The following is a 16,920-nucleotide window of genomic DNA, read 5'->3' as shown; positions in this document are numbered from 1 at the left end:
CCCCTCTCTGCCGGTTTGCTAGAAAGCACTTTATTTAGGATTACTGGTTTATTACAAAGGGTGCAGCTGGGACCAGCCGGCTGGGAAGAGATGCAGGAGGCGTGTGTGGGGGGTGGGGGCAGAGCTGCCGTGTCCTCTCCAGGTGTGCTGCCCTCCCAGCTCCTCCTTGTGTCCAGTGACTCGGAAGCCGCCTTGTTCAGCAGTGTCTATGGAGTTTCCTGCTTGATTAAGTCATGGCCATTGGTGATTCACTTGGTCTCTATCTCCGCTCCCCTCCCTGGAGGCGGGGCGGGGGTGGAGCTGAAAGTTCCAGCTTCTCTTCCGCTGGTTGGTTCCTCTGGCTTCTCCCCCGCCCTTCCTGCCCAGGGCTCTGGCTGAAGGGGCGTGTTCACAAAAGGCACTCACCTCGTTCAGGAAATTCCAAGGGTTTGTGGAGCTCTGTGCCGCGTAGGGCACCAAACCAAATGCTTGTTCCTCACCGAGCCGCACTTGGACTGGTGCAGGGCTGTCCGCCTCTGTCCCCTGCGGCCCAGGCTGGTTTCTCTCGTGCTTGCAGGGTGGCTGACCAGGTTCTGGGGGTCGCATAAGAGGCAGAAAGAGAGGTCTCCTTCTTGGGTCTCCTTTTTGGAACAAGGAAACCTGTCTGAGCACCCCCGCTGGCGGCAGACTCCCCCCACCCCAGTCACTCTCACTGGCCCAAATGGGGTTGAAAGTCTGCCCCAGACCAGGTATCTGTGGAGGATGGTGTTAAACTAGTCAGTTCCCACGTGATTCACTTGAGGGTGGAAAGCTGAGTGAGGTCAGCCCCTCCAGTGGGTGAAGGGCTTGGGGGCAGGCTGAGAGGATGGTGACCACAGAGGGACCTCGGGTGCCCTGCACTGGCCGGCTAGCTGGTTGGGGGTGGAAGTCAGCCTGCTCTCCGCGAGCATCCTCCGCGGCCTCACCCCCTGTGCAGTTGGCGTTTCAATAATCTATTAATAACCGAAGGAAGGCTTTCTTATTTGGGGGGCTGATGTCTCTTTGAAAATTGGCTTTTAGAAGCATCTGGTTATGTTGGACATAATCACATCAATTTAGCTTAAAAACCTCAAATGAGGACTACCCTGGTGGCGCAGTGGTTGAGAGTCCGCCTGCCAATTCAGGGGACACGGGTTCGAGCCGTGATCCAGGAAGATCCCACATGCCGTGGAACAACTGAGCCCGTGTGCCGCAACTGCTGAGCCCGCATGCCACAACTACTGAGCCCGTGTGCCACAACTACTGAAGCCCACTCGCCTAGAGCCTGTGCTCCTCAGCAAGACAAGCCACTGCAACGAGAAGCCTGCACACCGCAACGAAGAGTAGCTCCCGCTCGCCGCAACTAGAGAAATCCTGCATGCAGCAACGAAGACCCAACACAGCCAAAAAAAAAAAGTTAATTAATTTTTTAAAAACTTAAAAAAAACCCTCAAATGATAAAGACTGCCTTTTGCTTTCAAAGCTACTGTCAGATGAAACAGGTATTAAAAGTGATTTGAAATTAAAGCGTTGGACATTTTCCAGGCCATCCTCTTTATTTTACCTTGAATTTGAAAAAGAATGAACTATTAGAGGAATGGAAACTTGTCTGCATTTTTCTCCCGCCAAACTGAGAGGTACTTTCTAAAATGACCTGCTTTGAGCAGCAGCAGGAAATCCAGCCTCTCAGCTTCGTGAATGTAGCTCTCGTCCGCAGCTCTGGCAGTGCTTTCGACTGTGGTCACGCATATAGATTCAGCCGTCCCGTCTCTTCTTTGGGGTTGGTTCAGGAGTGGACTCTCCACCGCCGGGAGCAGTCCTTCATGGTGGCTGGTAGGTCTGCGTGACTCCTGCCAACTTGGCCACGTCTCAGGACCCTTGGGCTCCCTCTGAGAGCCGATGCAGCCACCCAGGAGCAACTGAGTCTCGGGCATCCCGAGAAAGAGCTGTGTGCCTCACCTCTTCTGCAGGATGGGCCCCGGGAGGTGAGGTGAGGTGTGACAGCGCGGGGCACAGGACCTAGGCACGGCTGCCTGCCCGCCGGGTGGAGGTGCTCTCGGTCCCATCCTCATTCAGCAGACCGGTCCTGACCGCGCGGCCACCCAAGGGGCGCTTCCGTGTGCTGGCATCGTGCCCAGTGCGTATGTGCGTCATCCCCTCATCTCAGGGAGCTCCCGCGGGAGATCTCCCTCCTCCCGGTGATGGAACGGATCAGAGAAGCCCGGGAATGTTCTTAAGGCCTCAGCCGATAAGGGGCCGTCGGGTTCATGGTAGAGTCCCGTGCAGGCCCTGTGAGGAGGCGGCAGCGAGCTGGGGTCCGGTGCCCTCGAGGCCCTCGCCGAGCAGAACGGGGAGGGGACGTGTGCGCCGCACCGTGCACGCTCGCAGGGGTCTGGGCCGCTGCTGCTCTCACAGCAGCAGGCCGACGTGGCCGTGATGGGGGCGGTCCGTGCGGAGGCCAGGAAACCTCAGGAGGCGGGAACAGCTGATTTCACTTCCTTACGTCTTTAAAGGCAGTTGGGCAGAAATTCAGGTTAGGCGGGAAGAGGCACCTTGGCAAGAGGGTGAAAGCCTGGGGTCTGGCCAGCACGCAGGCAGGCGGGGGTCCGGTCGGAGGGTTCGGAAGGCTGTTTGGGGTGGGGGGCGAGATGGCAGGAGGTGCCTGGCGTTCAGCAGCGCTCAGGAGACCCCAGGTGGCGTGCAGGTGGTGGTGGGGCCAGAGGTCTCGCGGGGTTCTGGTTGGCACCTTGTAAGCGTGTCCTTCAGGGAGAGCTAATAGTTGTGTGCCTCTCTGTTAGCGGGCTGTCCTGGACCGCCAGGCCAGCCTCTCTGTGCTTTCCGTTTCGTGGCCGACCTCAGACAGCTCCAGGGCACCACTGGTCACTGATATGAATGGGTGTGTCAGTGCCTTTGGACAGGAGTTTAATTACAGCCCAGGGCACCTTGCCTTTCTTTTGTGGCCGCCCCAGCACTGGTTTTGGCGCTTGAACGCTGATCCTGTTTCCTTGGAGGTGTGCTGAGGACACGCGAGTATTCAGGGTTTGTGAGCGGCTCTAGGTGTGTCCCTGTCAGTGTTCTCCATGCAGAGCTCCCCTGACACTGCCATGCAGCCGCCTGTGCCCTAACGGGTCCCAAGAGCATCCTGGCATCTTCGGGACCCAGCACCTCACTCCATAGCCCTGGCGTTTGCAGAGCCAGGGGCGCTGTGGGCCGGGGTGGATGGGAGGCTGTGTCTCTTTGTGGCTCAGAACCTTGTGGACGACCTCGAAGGACAGGGGAGCAGGGAAGCTTGTGCGGGGACATGTGGGGCTGTGATGCCTGCATTTCTCTGCCTTGGTGGAGAGTGGGGGATGGAGTGGAGCGGGGGCTCCTGGGGTCCAGTTCTCACCTGTGCACACTGCGTGGTGGAGATGGTGAGAGTGGTGAAGCTGGCTGAACCTTTGTCGGTACCTGGTTCCATCTCACCTGAATGCTGCGAGATGGTGCTGCTGTCCTCTGTTGCACAGCAGAGTCGAGCCCTGTGTTGAACAGCTAGGAAGCCATAGAAACAGGGTTTGAATCCTGGTCTGTGCGTCCTAGGAGCTCCACACGGTTTATTTGGGGCTGGAGCCCCAGTCCCTGAGAGGTCCCTGAGAGGTACTACATGTGGCTGCAGAGAACCCTTGGTCATGCGTTTCTCTGCTCCGTTGGAGACGTGCGTCATGGGCCGGCTGGTGTGAGCCTCAGGCCGCATCCTTGATGCGGATTTAGAACCTGCTGTAGAGGTGAGCGAGGAGGAGCCGTGCAGACTTCGTGGCTCTGCCTGCCGCGCTCCGTGCGCCCCTGCCGAGCCCGGCTCTTCGCGCTGATGATCCCTCTGGACACTCAGCTTCAAAGGCTGCCTGATCACCCCCGAAGCACACCAGCTCTGGGCGGCTCTAATGACTGAAGTGGCTTTCTCTAGTTGCGGCGAGCGGGGGCTACTCTTCGTTGTGGCTCACGGGCTCTAGAGCGCAGGCTCAGCAGTTGTGGCGCTCGGGCTTAGTTGCTCCGCAGCATGTGGGATCTTCCTGGATCAGGGCTTGAACCCGTGTACCCTGCACTGGCAGGCAGATTCTTAACTACTGCGCCACCAGGGAAGCCCTGCAGTTTGCTTTGAAGCTCAGGTCTTTCCTCCTCTGGGCTCTGCATGTCTCAGAAGAGCCTTTGGCCTCAAGCTGTCAGTGCGTGAGGAGCCCTGCAGCGCCTGGAGCCCTGGTCTTGCCTTAGAACTCTGGCCGGTCCTGGACGCCCCTGGGAGCCTCCTGGTGCCTTGGCCTGGGCCACTGACCGGGGAGCTGGCCGGCCCCCTCCACGTGGCGCTGCCCTCCTCATGCTGGGGGCTCTGGGCAGCGTTGGGAGGAGATGATTGTCATTTAGTGAAGGGGGCTTGAGAATGAACGGATGGAGTACCATCTGCCTCGGGAGGTGGAGCCCTTGGCTACTGTGTTTTCCTGGCATCTGCCAGGTTGATGGCTTTCTCTGTGCCTCCCAGGGGTGCTTCAGGTCAGCATGACAGTCATGATTCTTATGTGGCTCTTTTCTCACTTTGTGCAAACCGTTTAGTCTGTCGTTTCGAACCTTGGAATACAATTAGGCCTTGTTACCTTTGTCACCTGTGTGTGTGTGAGTTATGGTAGACTCAAGCTGTCCAGAGGCCAGCCAGGCCAGCGACGGGAGCAGAAGATTCCTGATGACCAGGGCGTGGGCGGGAGAACCTTCTCCCTGTGCATCTGGCTGGATTTCGTGCTGTGTCTGACCCGGGCCGGGGAGGAGCTGCAAGCTCTCGCCGGTCTAAACGCAGGCTGCCTGCAGACCAGTCTTGCCCCACCACGGAGTAGCTCTGTGTCGCCGTGTCCCCATCTTCTCTGCCTCACCTGTGAAGGCGATGACGATAGGTCGTAGGATTGCCGTGCGAGTCGCCGCAGAACCTCGGTAAAGCGCTGGGAGTGTGCCTGGTGCAGTGAGCCAGTGTGGGCTGGGGTTATGGCCATGGCTGTCACCGTCGTCTTGTTTGAGGTGCCTGGGAATGTGTGACTTCCGGCGTAGCGCAGGGCAGGGCAGTGGGGAGCTTTCCGGCGGGCTCGTTAGGAGTGAGAAGGTGTGTCTTTTGGGGCGGGGGGCGGCAGAGAAGATGGGGAGGGGTTGAAGGTGTGGGCACACCTGAAAGATGGGGGTGCGGGGTTTGCTGTGGATCACACGTGGCAGGTAAGACAAAAGACAAGAGTGAGGTCTTTGGTGAGAGCGTGTGAATGGTGGATTTGCCTCTTACGTTGCTGGAGAACTTAGCAGAAGAGCAGGTGAGGGAACCGGGAGTTCAGTTTTGGACGCGTGGTGGCGGCAGTAAGAGGCCTGGTCGACAAGCACCTGAAGGTTGGAGAGGGTGCTTGGCCGTGGAGGCTGCGGTTGGCTTGGCCATCTAGACTAGGGGCGTGAGTGTGGATGCGACTCCGCCCATGGCCTACAGCCGGCCAGGCAGGCGGGAGCGCCACAGAGCAGCGCTGAAGTCCTCCTCCACCTGGACCGAGGGATAGTGGGGCAGCTGGGTGAGAGCTGGCTCAGGCCCACTGGCGTCCTCGCCTGCGGCGCTCCTCGCTCAGGCATCCGCGCGTAGCCTGGCCCTCCCTCCTGGGGTTGTGCTTGGGCAGTTCCTGGTGACTGTGCCGCAAGTGGCACTGTGCACGCCTGCCCTCACCACGCTCCGTGCGTGCCCTGTCCCCCACTGCCGTGCAAGCTCCCTGGACCCAGAGGAGGGCCTGGCCCAGCGTGAGCTTGTTGAGCGAGTGAACGAACGAACGGCTCAGTTGTTTGTGCACAGTAACGTGACAGGCAGACGGAGTGAGGCCTGCGGCCTGGCTGCCTGTGCTGTGCCCGTCCTGGGGCACCAGCCTGGAAGTCAGGCGGGCAGAAGCCCAGGTCGGGCTGTGCACGGGCTGGCCAGCCTCTGACCCTGTCCTCTGCTGGGCGGGCTGGGCGCCATCGTGGGGGCCAGGCTTTGCCTTGTTCCTCTGTGCTCCCTCCATCTTGCATGGTGCCCCAGCTCCGTGGGCTTCCACGGGTTCAGTGATCACCCAGTGGCCTTGACTGGGAGGCAGGGACCCTAGGGAAGTCTGCACCACGGTGCTGACCGCGGGCCACAGCCAGTCTGCCTCAGCTTCTTGCCAGGGTGACTCGTGTGTGCCCTATGGGGACCTTCCCAGGCCCTCTTGACCCTTTATCCCCCGGAGGGTGCTGAGCCTGGCAGGGAGAGCACGGGAGCCGCAGAGAAGCCGTTGTGGAGGATGGTCTGCTCCCGTCCCAGGCAGGGGCGGTTTGAGCGAGCGCCAGCCGTCCCCCACCTGGTCTCACGTTGCCTTGGCCTGGTTACTGTCCCCGCAGCAGTGGCCCCAGGGGTTTTCAGCGATGAAGACCAGGGCCTCGCCTGTCCGGTCGGCTCTTGGTGCCACTCGACGTAAATGGGCTTCGGCAGGACGTGTGGAACCAGCCTGTGTCTCAGGCTCGTCTCCACACGTTCCTCCGTGGTGGTCGTGCGGCGCGCAGGTTCCGAGGACGCCGTGGGGCACGCCGGCCATGAGCTCGATGGCTCTAGACCAGGAAGCCCCTTCTTCAGGCCAGGCTGAGCTCCCACAGCTGGGGCTGGTCACACGGCTCACATGGCATGTGGCCACGGGGAGGAGCGCCGAGACGTGTGTGTGTGTGTCTCCGGGGTGGGGGATGGAGTGGCTCCTGGCAGACACACGCAGCCCCGGACTGTCGGGCTCTGACTCGTAGCTTCATCCCTGCACCTTCCTTCCGACTACTGGCTGTGAGATCTTGAGGAAGCTCCAACTTTATGGAGCCCTCGTTTTCTCTCCTGCGAATCGGTCATGATGACATTTATTCACGTGCTGACCGTCTCCCAGGGCCCTTTTAGGGTCTCTGAGAGTTGGCGCTGGGCTGCTTTCCGTGGCTGGCTGCTTCAGTGCAGAGGCCAGAGCACAGCCGTCTAGGGCGGCCTAGCCGTCTGTCCGGGGTGGACGGCACCATCCAGCAGGACTCTCTGCGATGCTAGCAGTGGTCCACGTGCTGTTGGGGGCAGTGGCCGCTGGCCACACGCAGCGGTTGAGCACTTGAAATGTGGCTGGTGTGACCGAAGCGTGCGTTTAAGTCACCACGTGTGGAGAGGCTGTCCTGCCTGTCCCCGTGCTGTCAGCTGTCCTTTCCTCCTGGTCTTGCCTCGCTCTTCACAGCACTAACCTGACACATTCGTGTGTCGATCGGTGGGTTAACATTTCTTGTGTGCTTCTCCCTCTTGGAATGTAAACTCCATGAGAGTACAGTGACTTCGGGGGGTGTGCTGCTAGAATCGAGGCCTAGCAGTTGTTTGTCGAGTGAATAGTAAATGTCTTCCCTTCTCTCCCCTGTTAAGACACGCTGTTAAGTCCTGGTGGGGTGGGAGGGGGACATGTGCCGGCTCTTTGGGTGCCTGTGTCCCTGCCCTGGCCCAGCCAGGATCGGGTGCTGACCCTGGAGCGTGGCAGGTGCTTCCGTTTGTCTCTGTCCACTTGTCCATCAGTCCCGCCCTCCCTTGCTCTGGTGAATCAGGTGTGGCAGCAGCTGGAGTGGATGAGCTGGCACGCCCAGCTGCCTGCTGGCCGGCCTGGCACCGGCCCCCTGGGTCCCAGCCCCTGCCCCGGCCGCAGTGCCCGCCAGCTCTCCCCGTCGTCCCCTCGGCCTCGCTGTGTGGCAGATTGATGGCTTAAAACCCACTAGCAAGTGCACTTGGCTCTTCTGCTTTATACCTAAGCGATGAGTTATCTGGCACCTGGGAAGGTACTTTGTGCTCCAGGTTTGTGCCTGGTGCCCGAGTGGGGCTGGCCAGTTTCCCTAGTGGCCACGGTGCTCGGCAGTGTCATTGAGATCATGTCTGTAAAAAGCGCTGGCCGCTTCACGGCGTTACGTGAACCTCAGTGGGGTGAGTGCCTGCCATGTGGTGCGTGCGTGCGTGTGTGTACACACATACACAAACACGTGTACATGCTCACATGTACTCACACACAAGTACGGAAGCACTGAGAAAATATAAGGCTGTTTGTTCCCCGGGAGAGATCTTTTCTTACTTCCTGCCTACCTAGTAGACCAGGGAACGTTTCTTAGAGGAAGTAGCTCTTGTATTAGATCTGGCCGGAATTGTGGAAAACAGCAAAACCCCAGAAGAGAGCATCCGGGGTGACCCAGAGCTGGGGCATCTGCAAGAGGGCAGCTGCTGGCGTCTCCTGGTGCTTGCCTCAGACCTCGGCCGCCGTCCCCTCCAGCTGCCGGCCCTCAGTCTGCGGTCGGGCCGGTCCGCCCTGTGGTGGACGCGGATGAAGGGCTCCCGGCCCGGCTCCCAGGGCGCGTCCCGGGGACACCAGCTTGGAGAAGCTGCCCCTGTCCCCGGCGCCCCTCCTAGTCCCACCCAGGCCGAGCGGCACCGGCTCTCAGCAGCCTGTCTGGACCGTGGCGGGTGTGTCTGCTGGGTGCCCGGGCCAGGCTGACGACCGAGGAGGCAGGACATGCGTCTGCCCGCGACACTGGCCTCCGCGGGGGCCGGGCGCCTGTGAAGACTTCATTTCCCTTCTCTCCAAAGTGGGGTCGGCACGGTGTCTGCTTCCCTGGGTGGTGGTTGCTGTGCACACGCGGCTCGTGGCAGGAAGCCATCGTCTCTGTCACTACTGAGCCGGTTCCCCCTTCTGTGGGACAGGCCGCCACAGGAGGGCTCGCCACCCCACGTCTGGTGTCTGGTGCCCGCGCGCTGACACGGACCTCTCAGGAAGTCAGGGTGCTCCCTTCCCTCCCTGGTGGCGTGGAAAGAACTGCGGCCGACGCCCCAGAGCTGTGTCTCTTAAGGGACGTTAGGGGCCAGCCTTGCCGCATGGGGCCTGCTTGGGGTGTTGGGGCCGAGCACGCTCACCTGTGCCCTCCCGCCGTCTGGGGCGCCGCAGTGTGGGCACAGCCTCTGGGCCCTGCCCAAGTCTGCCAGTCACGTTAGTTCTCGGACCTCCCTGCTTGCTTGGGGCTCCTGGCAGGAAAAGGAGAAGCCAGCAGTTGCTGTGAGCATGCGGCTGAGTGCAGGGGACCCCCGGCCTCCTCGCCGGGCGGAGGGCACAGCACCTGCTTGCAGTGCCCGTGTTTGGACGTGGGGTGGTGCTTGCAGCCCTCGGAGCCACTCCCTGTGGCTCTCTCCTCAGCCCCTCCTCCGTGGCCTCCCCAGAGGGAGTGCTGTTACCAGGCTTCTCAATTGTGTGGCCAATTAGAAAGGGTGGGGAGAGCAGTGACCGAAAGCACTGGGGATGAATGGACCTCTTCCGCAGACGCCTCCCTGGGAATTGGGTTCTGCGTTCCTCTCCTTGAGTAGTGGTTCCTGGGTCTTCCCGTTGCTTCCCCATCAGTGTGGGTGAGAGCCTCGGGGCAGGGACGTGGAGGCCGGGCGCCCGTGCTGCACGTCTGAGGGTGGGTGCAGACCTTCAGGGCTGACGGCCGCTCCAGCTTGGCCCTGAGCCTGTTGGAGTGGCTGCCTGGCCTCTGTACCTGAGAGCAAGCCCCCTCCCGCTAAGGGAGAATCTGGTGCATGCTGGGTCCAGAGGGAAGTCTGGTCTCGCTGGCAAACACCGTGGGGTTCCCGGCTGTGCCAGCCCCGTGTGGGATCACCACCTAGCAGTGCCCTTGGCCTCGCCCAGGCTTGTGTGAGGATGAGCCAGGAGCCGTATGTGGAAGCCCATGGCTGCAGTTGGTACTTGGGGGACTTAACTGCCCAGAGGGCTTCCCTGGTGGGCTCTGTGCTGTGTGACTCCTGTGGGGTCACCGCTTGGCAGTCTGTCCGCCCAGCTCTTCTCCAGCTCAGTGAGTGTAAAGAGCGCCCGTCGGGCTTTCACCGCAGGCTCGGGCTCGGCGGTTTGGAATGGGGACCATGCTCCGTATTTCCTGTACTTCCTGCTGGCGCCCCAGCGCTGCCGATGCTGCTGGCCCAAGGACCACACTGAGCAGCAGCAGCTCGTCTTCCTTGGTTTCCTGTTCCGTCGTGTGGAGAGAGGCCTGCTCACTCCTTTGCTGTCAGTACCTTGTGGGAAGGTCCTTAAAGCACCGTGAGCTCCCTGGAGGGAGGGTGGAGGGATTTTCTATAGGAAGATGGCCTTTGTTCTGTTAGGGGTCATCAGTCTCTTGCTTTTGTCACCCTCACTTCCGGTGGACACACACAGGTGTGCTGCCACCTGGAGGGGCGTGTGTGTGTGTCCCACACAGGCCCTGCCATCACCAGCTGAGGACTTTGGCCGACCTCTGGGCTCTCCGTTCCACACGCAGACCCGAAGGTTCCGAGCCTCCTGATGGGCCTGCTGGTGAGTTTGTGCCCAGCTTGACCTGTAGCCGAGTCCCCAGCCTCTGACCCTGGAGGTTACCCTGCGCTCGTGTCCCAGAGACGACTCTGTCCTCGCGGGGCTCTCCAGCCCTGCTTGGGTGAGGGAGGGCTCGGCTCTCACTCTGGTGCCCCTTCACGCCCATCTGTACAGCAGGCAGTGTAGACGCCGTGCTGGTGGAACGTGTGCAGTCTGAGGTTGCACTGGCAAAGACACCCGGTTTGGTCCTGGTGGCTCCGGAGGGGAGAGCAGCGGAGCAAGGTGGCTGGGAGGTGCGGGGGGCAGAGTGTGGGTCTGCAGCGGCTCTCCTGGGCCAAGGCCGCCCCCCGCCCCCTTTGCCCGGGGGGCCCCGGGCGCTGCCCTGTCTGCTGAGCAGGGGCCGGGGCTCCCGTCCTGCCGCCGCAGCCGGCTTGTGCTGCCTCCTCTCAGCAAGACGAGACGCCATCAATGTTTCACACCCAGACGGTTTTCTTGCATGCTTTGCATTTCCGTGTTTAAAATGCCATTTACATATTCATGGACCTTTTAAATAAGTTTTTATCGTTAAGGCACGTGGAAGTGGATAAAATGTGAAACTCCCCCTTTTATTCAGCACTGGAAAAAATGTTCATCCCCAGAATGCCATCAATTTCTGAGTGGTTAGCTCGGTAGCAGTGGCTGCAGGAAGATTACCGCGGGAGGCCGCGCGTCCGGCTCCATCTAGCCCTCCCCGCAGCGTGGCGGGGCCGGCCTGCGGCCCTTTCGCGCGTGTGGGTTTCTCCTGGTTTGGACCACGCCTTCCACCTGAGCTCCGACGATGTCATCTGTCTCCCTTTGGTGGTAGAATGCTTGGTTAGGACGTGGCCGACCCTCCCTCCGAGGCGCACCAGGCAGCCTCTGGTGGGTGAATCCAGGCACTTCCGAGAGTGCACCGCACTCTCCCACTTCCCTCCTCCTCATTTCTAGCATCGGAAGTGCCCTGTCCCTGACTCCAGCTTTGGCCTTGTATTGGAGGCAGCTTGGTACAGGGAAAGAGCCCAGCCCCCAGTGAGATGGCGGCTGTTCCTGGCTCTGCTGCCACCAGGCGTGGGGCTTGGACAGAGCCGGCCGGCCTGTCCGCGCCGCAGTCCCCGTCTGTGGGAGGGGCAGCAGCACCTGCCCTCCTCTCCGCGCAGGGTCAGTACCATGGTCACTGAGGGTGTGCGAGGTGCTGGCCTGGGGCTGGTCGGAGGGCTCCTGGTCTTCCTGTTTCTTTGTGTCTGGGCACCAGCGAGTTTGGCCAAGCCTTTGCTTCCATAGTGTGTGGGTGGCAGGGAGCCGGTTGGAGAACCTGAGGACTGACCGGAACGGGAGGCCCTGGAGGGGCATCTGCGGGCTGCCTGCCAGCCTTGGGGTCTGGGGTGGGTCTGACCTTATGCCAAGCATAGCTCCTGGAAGCGGCCAGGTGCTTCAGGGCCGTGGAGGGCTTTTGGCCCCTCAGAGGTGTAGCCGTGATGGCCTGCTGTGTGGCTTGGTGTGTGGCAGAGGAGCTGACGGAGGGCTTTTCGGAGTCCAAATAATAGAGCACCAGCCTGGACGGTCCTCGGAGACCCAGGGAGACTGCGGCTTGTTCAGACCCAGACTACAGAACTCTTGACCTTAACATGAAATTTTATTGTCTCAGGGAGGCCTTTCTAAGTGGTAAACAAAGTCAAAATCAAATGTCATAGTCTGGTTTTTAAAAGGTCTTTAAATATGTCTGTGAACTTCCGACCACGAGACCTAAGCCACCAGCCACATCCCACCCTCACAAATCCCGGGCACTGCCCGCACCGCTTTGCTTTCTTGGAGATGGGCTGAGTGAAGGTGTGCCGGTGAGGTCTCCGATGGCAGCCCTCGGGGGTAAGTCACTTTTCCGTTTGTCCGAAGAGGGTGGCAGGTACCGTCGGCTTTTGTCAGCGTGGCCAAGTGGAGGGTTGGCCTCCAGCTACCAGGACGCCGCGGACAGCAGTGTCAGGGGTGTGGCTCCCCAGCTGCAGGTGTTGCATCTCTCCACGCAGAGACCCTCAGGCGGGCACATACTGGAACACCCTGGGTGGATTTCTTGTGGCTGGTGGGGGCTCTCAGGATGTATCTTTTGCTCCTGCCCAGCCTCTGGTGGTGTTTGAATGACAGCTTCTCCCAGCGCGTTTGTTTTTTCCCCACACACTCAGGGCTCTGGGCCGTCGCCAGTGGCTGGTTCCAGAGACCAGAGACAGGCCCAGAGCTGGGGGACCAGGTTACACTCCCAGGACCACGGACCCTATGGGCCAGGGGACATTGGCCCCATTGGCTGAAGGCAGAGGGGACCTCTGGGCACACCTTCCTTGGCGAGCCTTGGACCGCAGACCTGGGAACGTGGAGGAGGAAGGGCTGCCCTGTGTGCAGCGCTGGTGGGGGCTTTGGGGCTGTGATTGCAGTGGAGTGAGGTGACGGGCCTCAGCTCAGATCTGGCCGTGCTCCTCACTCAGGCTCGCCCAGCGGGCAGGCGGCTCTGGGCGGTGCGTGACGGCTGCTGTGCGGGCTGCTGTCCAGGGCGCAGGGGTGAGCAGCCTCCTGCCCGCTCGGTCTCCATCACCTCCTCCCGCCCCGCCCCGCCCCGCCCCGTGCTGGCCCATCCGCCAGTGGGCGGAGGGCCTATCTATCTGTCTGTCTGTCCGGGCCTGGGCTTTGCAGCCTGTCGCTGAACGTGGGCCCCAGGTGTTCAGCAACAGGCCGTGGACCCGGGTGCGTCCACATCTTCAGCTTCTCGGCACCTCGGCTGCTTTCCCATTTGGAAAGCCGGGGGATGGTCCCTGCTGCACCGGGTCCTTGGGGCGCCGGAGCTGGTGGAGCTCCCGGCATCTCCAGGTGCCCAGGGGTAGCAGCCATTGTCGTCTGAGGAGTAGCATCTGCGGTCTCCAGGTCCCCACGTTGCCTCTCAGCCTGCTTCCTTGTCTGCAGCGAAGGGCGGACTCACTTTTCCTTGGGCATCTTAGGAGGTCGAGCGGGCGCAGCCCCGCGTGGATTTGGTGCCGCCCGGGCCGCGGGGTGGGAGGAGGCCGTCGGCTGGTCCTCTGGGCGGCCTCCCCCGGCCTGACCCTTCCTCAGCGCGGCCGAGCCGTGCACCACCTCGCAGGGGCGGTTTCCTTCCGTTGTGTCAGTGGGATCTCTCTCTGGCTGGGGGCCCTGCATCAGGCTGAGTGGGTGCCGAGTGTGTGCCGGTGAGCCCCAGCTGGAGCCGGGCTGACGGGACGGAGGGCAGGACGGCCTAGTGACGGGAGTGTGGAGGGAGAGCTTCCCTCGGCGGTGGGTGACCTGCGCCCGGCCCCTCTTCTCTTCTCGGAGCCTGTGTGGAGGCAGCCCACGTTCTCCCACTCCCGCAAATGCTTGTGGGACGCTGGTCACAGGGAGCTGCTCCTGGAGGTGGCTCGGGGCGTCCCGCCCCCTGTGTCGTCGGCGCGATGGCCACCCTGCGCTCTGTGGGGACGGACACAACGCGCAGGGGTCTTGGTGGTGGCAGCGGCCGTCAGGACTGGTACCGTGCCGAAACCGTGTGGGGCCCAGCTCGGTCCCTGCGTGGCTGTCCCTCTGTGGGACCTCGGCGGTCCCTGGAATGTAGTTGGGAAACTGCCGACCCAAGGAACTTCCTGTTTCAGGTTTCGGGGCCAGGGCTTCGCCCTGTGGGTCAGATCCCAGAGCCTTCGGGAAAAGCGCACCTTTTCCTGCTGAGGGTTTAGATGTCGCCAGGTCACAAGTCTTCCTTCCCCGGGAAGAGATGGAGTTGATGAGCTATGTTTGCAGTGTCTGGACCCAGGCAGGGCAAAAGATGATTTGTACAAGTTGCAAAAAGGAGAGGAAAGAGAATGTGTGGAGCCAAGTCAGATCCTTAATCCACTTTGTGACGATTCTGTCGGAGAACAGAGAACAGACGTGGTCTCAGCACCCCCAAGGAAGAAAATACCATCTGGCAAGAGGGTGCCTGAGTTACCACCATCCTTGGGAAGCAGACAAAATCTTCTTTACTGGCTCCTGCAAAAGGGGCATTAGAATCTAGGTTTCCACAGACATTTGGACAAAAGCAGAAGTGAGTAATCTCTGAATGTTGTTTACTGTTGGACGAAGGAGATGCTGAAAGGACCCTTTGTTTGGTCCGCTGACTTTCGGTGCCGTGGAACTTTTGCTCCCTGGTCTAATTGGAAGGGATTGGGGGGCCCAGCCCAGGGAAAGCAGCGTCTCCCTTGTAGCAAGAGCCAGCGCAGACGGTCAGGCCCTGCATCCGCTGTCTGCTGAGGTTGGAGGTGGGGTCCCCGTGCCTGAGGCTCAGGCTTCCTGCGCCCCAGCCTTACGCTCAGGGCTCCCATCCAGCAAGGGTCACAGCCTCTTACTGACGCTTCTCTCAAGCTTCCTGATACTTTGTGTGAACTTGAGAAGCCCTGAGCCAGAGAACTTCCTCCTTGGCCGTGAAGCCCAGCTGCTGCTGGCTCGTGTCAGAGAACAGGCCGAGGAAAGCACACACGTTGATCCCCACGTACGTGTGGGGCAGCAGTTCTCCGATGTCGTCAGGCGGTCCCGGTGCACTTTCCTGCCTTGTTCGGCAAATGGTAGCAGTCCGGTCCTCTCGCCCTCAGTGGCTGCAGGACCTCCACCCTCCACTTTCCCAGGGAGGCGGAAGGGGGCGGGACAGGGATGAGATGGAGAGCGGGGAGGGCCCTGCTCTCTGAGGACCCTCTCTGCGGCCCGGGGGCCTGGCACAGTGCCTGTGAGCTCGTTCTCAGGCAGCCTGGTGGAGAGCAGGGGCCTCCAGGAGGCATTGCTGGGCGTCAGGTTGGGGTTGTGCCTCTGAGGGGCTCCACATCCTGTTGTAAAACTGGGGAGGACAGAGTCGGGACAGCGGCCGCGCCGTGTGTTCCTCTCGCTTGGTCCTTGCCCTCGCCCTGCGCGGTAGGCACAGTGCCCCTCATTTCACACCATTGCCCCACGGCCGTGGATTCGTTCACGGTGGAGTCTGGCTGTGAGCTCGGGTGTGCCTGTCTCTGAAGCACGCGCTCTCCTGTCCATTGCCCCTCGCCGGGAGGTGCTTTTTCACGCTTGGTCGCCTGGATTGCTCCTGAGGGTCGTGAGACCCCACTTCCTGACCTTTTCTAACACTGAGGCAGAGGAAGGCAGCTCTGCGCACCCAGCGGGGAGTGGAGTAGCCGAGGCTGGGCGGTGTCGGTCAGCCCGCGGGCGGCTCCGCCTGTGCCTCCTCGTCCTGCTGCGCAGCGTGGTCCTGCCCCTCCTGCCTGGGGATCGGCTGGAGAACTGGGAAGGTGGGTTTGTGTGTGGTACAGTCTGGCTGTGCTTCCCAAATGCCAGAACCTCACAGGGGCCCAGCTGGCTGCTGAAGAATTACGCGGAGGAAACAGCCTGAAGAGGTAGATTCTTGGGGCTCGCCTGCACGGGTTTGGGTTTAGCGGTTCGCTAAACATATTCGCCCTTCATTAGCACGCTGTTTGCTCGTAGCCATGGTGAGCGCACACGTGTGGTCGCTGGGAGCTGATGGACGAGCGTTGAGCGCCTGGCCTCCGCGGGCTGACCACCCCCGCGCTCCTGCGGCAGCCGTGTGCTCACTTGTAGCCTCAGGACTCCTTTCCTCCAAACAGCTGCTTTCGTTTGCAGGGCTCATATCTGCTGATACTCACCATTTGGGGAAATTAAAACAAATACTAAAAATTTATTTACAATTATATTTGTACTATGATCTCATTAAACAACTCACTACCTCTTAATAGGAAGTGTACTTATGAGAAGTGTATTTTCTAAAACAAGAATTTAAGGAGGAGAATGACATTGTTTGACATTTTTACGAATCTCTACTGTCTGTGGAATAGCAGCCATCTCATGTCTGCTCTGCATCTAGCCTGGTTGAAGAGCATGAGGTACCTGCTCCCGCACAGACCTGTGGTTGGGGGAGGGAGGCCCTGGGTGGCCTACAGCACCCAGGGTGCTGGTGTTCGTGGATGGGGGGGTTGGAGGAATGCGGGCTCACTGTGCTCTGATGTTGGGAGCCAAGAAGTTTTCGCCATTAGAAGATGGCCGACACCCTGCTTCTCTTCCTGATTTATGAGATAGAAGTTCGCGCCTAAAATGAAAGCCCGCGCACGCAGCACCAATGATGATTAGCCAAGTACTTCCCTCATTCTGAGTCCCGCCCCCCTTTCTCTGCAGTGTATAAATACAGCTACCGCAGCAATAAAAGTTTGAGGCTTGATCAGGATTCTGTCTTGCCTCCATTCTTTCGCGTCTCCTGCCCTTCCCCCTTTTTTCAACCCCCACAGGTTCCTCCTCAGACTCACAAGGATTTGTCCTGCTGGTCGGGACTCCCGGGGACGCCCGGGGCCGTACACACTCTGACGCTCGCAGAGGCTGGCTTGTCTTTCCACGTGGTGTCCCTTTGAAATCTTGATGGGAGTTTGGAGGGTGTTCTGTGATGTTCCTCCATCTGAAATTCAAGGATACCAGTCATTAAACGTTGGGGAAGATTTCCCCAGTTGTGGTGTTTCTGGGAAGGAGT

At 60.5% G+C, this 16,920-nt stretch overlaps 1 protein-coding gene across 1 annotated transcript in view; it reads left to right on the top strand.

The window, feature by feature from the left end:
* Nucleotides 1-16,920, top strand: part of MAD1L1 (mitotic arrest deficient 1 like 1) — a 319,426-nt gene that overhangs the window by 79,690 nt on the left and 222,816 nt on the right. The gene's annotated exons all lie outside the window — the stretch shown is intronic.

This window comes from Globicephala melas, chromosome 15, assembly GCF_963455315.2.
Source record: "Globicephala melas chromosome 15, mGloMel1.2, whole genome shotgun sequence".
Lineage (NCBI taxonomy): Eukaryota > Metazoa > Chordata > Mammalia > Artiodactyla > Delphinidae > Globicephala > Globicephala melas.
This window is presented reverse-complemented; position numbering and strand designations above follow the sequence as displayed.